We start from the raw sequence: 3839 nt of genomic DNA on the forward strand, positions 1-3839 counted from the left end.
ATCCATCCATCCATCCATCCATCCATCCATCCATCCATCCATCCATCTATCTCTAACAGTGTTGAGATTTCGTTAGTATAGGTTAACTTATGAAGAGATTGGCAACTGTTCTTCCATTGTATTCTTAGGGAGTTGCCTAGAGTGCTTAGGGGTTCAGTGACTTGTCCAGGGTTACCCTACCAGGATGTATCAGAGGCAGGGCTTGTACTCATCTACCTAACTCTGAGGTCAGCTCGCTATCTGGTGTACCACACTACCTCTTGCTATCCTATTATTAGCTCTCAATTCAATTCAGCTCATTTCAACAAATATTCCTTAAATACCTCCTAGTGCAAGGCACATTGTTAGGTACAAAAAAAAAACAGTCCCTACCCTCCAGAAGCTTGCATTCTATGGGGTCATACAAATGGGGGGAAAAGGAAATATAAGATAATTGGAGGAAAGGGAGAACATTTATAACAAAGGGGATCAGGAAAGGTTTCCTGGAGATGAGATTTGAGCTGGACTTTGAAGGCAGCTCAGGATTCTAAAAGAGACAGGTGAGGAAGGAATGCATGTCAGGCAGGGAGAACAGCCTGTGCAAAAGCATGGCAGTGGGAGATGAAAGACTGAATTTGAGAAAAAACCAAGTAGTCCAGTATATCTGGACATAGATGTGTAAAGGGAAATAATGTGAAGTGAATACAGGTTGTCTAGGTTCAGATCGGGAAGAGCTTTACACACCAAACCTAGGGGAGTTCATTTTATCTTAGAAAAGATAGGGAGTCACTGAAGATTCTTGAGCAAGGTGGTGATGGGGTCAGACCTGTGCATCAGAAATATCCTATAAAGTGAGAAGGCCTCAAAGGTCCCTTTTCAGCTCCAAGTCTATGATCTGTGTCTATTCAATTGTTAGTGTTTCCTCTGGAGAATGGGTGTTTGTGTGATATCCTCCCTAGGTAATGTACTCTTGTAGGATTGGTAGGGTTCTTAGGGCTAGAATTCTCTTACTATCAAACAAGGGTAGAGGCAACCATAAAATCTTAGGTCAAAGGTACAGAAAGCTCCAGAAGCTTCTGCTATACCAAATCTCCAGCTCTTACCCAATATTGACTTCTCTTTGATTCTCGACTCTTTTCTTTATGGATCTCACTAATCAAGACTATGGGGTTAATCAAAACAAGGATTCTCTCTCTCTCTCTCTGCCTCTTCATTTCTGTCTCTGCTTTTCTGCCTCTATTTCTGTGTCTCTGCCTCTCTATTTCTCTCTGCCTGTCTCTGTCTCTACATCTGTCTGTCTGCCTGCCTGTCTTTCTCTTTCTCTTTGTCTTTGTTTCTCTCTCTATCTCTGCCTCTGTTTCTGTCTCTCTACCTCTCTATTTGTCTCAGTCTATCTATTTTTCTGTCTCTCACTGTCTGTCTCTCTCTCTCTGTCTCTCTCCCTCTCTGTCTCTCTGTCTCTCTCCCTCTCTCTGACTCTCTCTGTGTCTCTGTCTCTTCTCTGTCTCTCTGTCTGTGTGTGTGTGTCTCTCTGTGTCTCTCTGTCTCTCTGTCTGTCTGTCTCTCCTATCTGTCTCTCTTCTGGTCTCTGTGGAAATCTGCTTCCATGAGCTTCCCATACCTAGCTGTAGAACTGGCACCAACACTGGAGTAAGCAGCTTGTAGTCATGACCATGACATTTACCAACCTGTGTAACCCTGGGCAAAGCACTTTATTTCTCTATGTCTTAGTTTCCTCATTTGCAAAATAAAGATAATTATGTTCACCCTGCTTACCTCATAGGGTTATTGTGAAGAAAATCTTTGTAAACCTTTAAAGGCTATGTGAATGTGTTTTTTTTTAAATTAAGTTTAGGTTTAATTTTTTTTAATGTTCAATCAATATTCTAGTTTCTTTCCATTCAAAACATATAGGACATATATGTTAGCTCTGGTCAAACCGATTCTCTAGGTACTTACTGCCTTGGCAAAAGCTTGTTCAATTTATGTTTCAATAAAATTAACGGTAACAATAATCACAGCAACAGCAACATTTGGATTTGGTGCATTCAGTCAATATGGTTTACCATTCGGTTTAGCCAGCTGTGGATCAAAGGATTATTTGCACATCCTTCTTGGGCAAAGTAGACTGTGAAGTCTCTTCTTCTCACTCTACAAGGCAACATTAGGGGGATACATGGCTGGTCTGGGAGGTTCCCCTTTTCCTAGCCAACTGTCCAACTATGGATGCTCAGGGAATAGCCCCAAGTAATTTTAATAATTGCAATTCAGTGGTGCAGTGGGTAGAGTGCTGGGACTGGAGTCAGGAAGACTCCTCTGAGTTCAAATCTGACCTCAAACACTTATTAGCTGTGTGACCCTGGGCAAGTCACTTACTCTGCTTGCCTTAGTTTCCTCATCTATAAAATGAATTGGAGAAGGAAATGGCAAACCACTCTAGTATCTTTGCCATGAAGACCCCAAATGGGGTCATAAAGAGTCATACATAACTGAAAATGACTGAACAACAACAAATAATTTCAATAACTCCCCATGGTTGGTCCTAGAGGGAGGCACAGGTGGAAGGGATAGCTTGAGGAGAGGTTATGGGGGCTCTGTTTTAATTCATCCTGCAGACCTGGGGGGTGGTGCACTATCGTAGTGCTGAGGATGGGATACATGGAGCTGTAAAGTCATGATCACCCAGCCTGGTGCTGGGGGATCACCCCCTGCTTGGAACACGCGGCATCCTGGATAGACTGGGAGGCCAGAGGTAATGTTAGTGTGGAGGTCGACTAGTGCCATCTGCTGGAGAATTATTCACTGACACACTATCAGAGATGGCAAGCCTTAGAAAACCTGTCGTTGCTGTTGCTGTCGGTCCTTCCTTCTTGAAGAGGACCAATGACATCACAAGGGTGAGGTCTGGACTTTTAAGTGAATTGGATTTAAATGAGGCAGAGTTGTGCAAAGCTGACAGCCTCACTCCAAAGTCATCAGAGGCCAGTGGTAAGGCAAGTCAAGATGACTGATGATGGCCACAGGAACCTTCAGAGAGAGGCGCTGAGGCCTCACACCAAAGGTACTATCTAGCCCAGGTGCAGATCAACCAGTCAATCAATAAACATTTATTAAGAGCCTACTATGTGCTGAGCACTGTGATGAGCATACTGGGCATACAAAATGAGGCAAAAGAGGTCCCTGCCCTCAAGGAGTTTACAATCTAATGAGTAGGGATGTGAATACAGGCCACTGGAGAAAAGACGGTGTTATTTCTATGAGTTCTGCTGTTTTCTCTGAACTGCCTGTGAACTTGCACATCTTTTGAGTCTTGTGCACCATATACTTGCAAAAGGAATAGGTGGGGGTGGCTAGGTGGTGCAGTGAAAGAGCACCAGCCCTGGAGTCAGGAGGACCTGAATTCAAATCCGGCCTCAGACACTTAACACTTAGTAACTGTGTGACCTTGGGCAAGTCACTTAACACCAATTGCCCTGTCCTCCCCCCTCCAGGAAAAGAAAAGGAATAGGTGGGGGTGGCTAGGTGGTGCAGTGAAAGAGCACCAGCCCTGGAGTCAGGAGGACCTGAATTCAAATCCGGCCTCAGACACTTAACACTTGGTAACTGTGTGACCTTGGGCAAGTCACTTAACACCAATTGCCCTGTCCTCCCCCCTCCAGGAAAAGAAAAGGAATAGGTGGGGGTGGCTAGGTGGTGAAGTGAAAGAGCACCAGCCCTGGAGTCAGGAGGACCTGAATTCAAATCTGGCCTCAGACACTTAACACTTAGTAACTGTGTGACCTTGGGCAAGTCACTTAACACCAATTGCCCTGTCCTCCCCCCTCCAGGAAAAGAAAAGGAATAGGTGACAATAGGTGAGG

Source organism: Petaurus breviceps, unplaced genomic scaffold (genome assembly GCF_028583685.1).
Source record: "Petaurus breviceps papuanus isolate PSGF00001 unplaced genomic scaffold, PetGlider_PUasm1.0 90895, whole genome shotgun sequence".
Classification (NCBI taxonomy): Eukaryota; Metazoa; Chordata; class Mammalia; order Diprotodontia; family Petauridae; genus Petaurus; species Petaurus breviceps.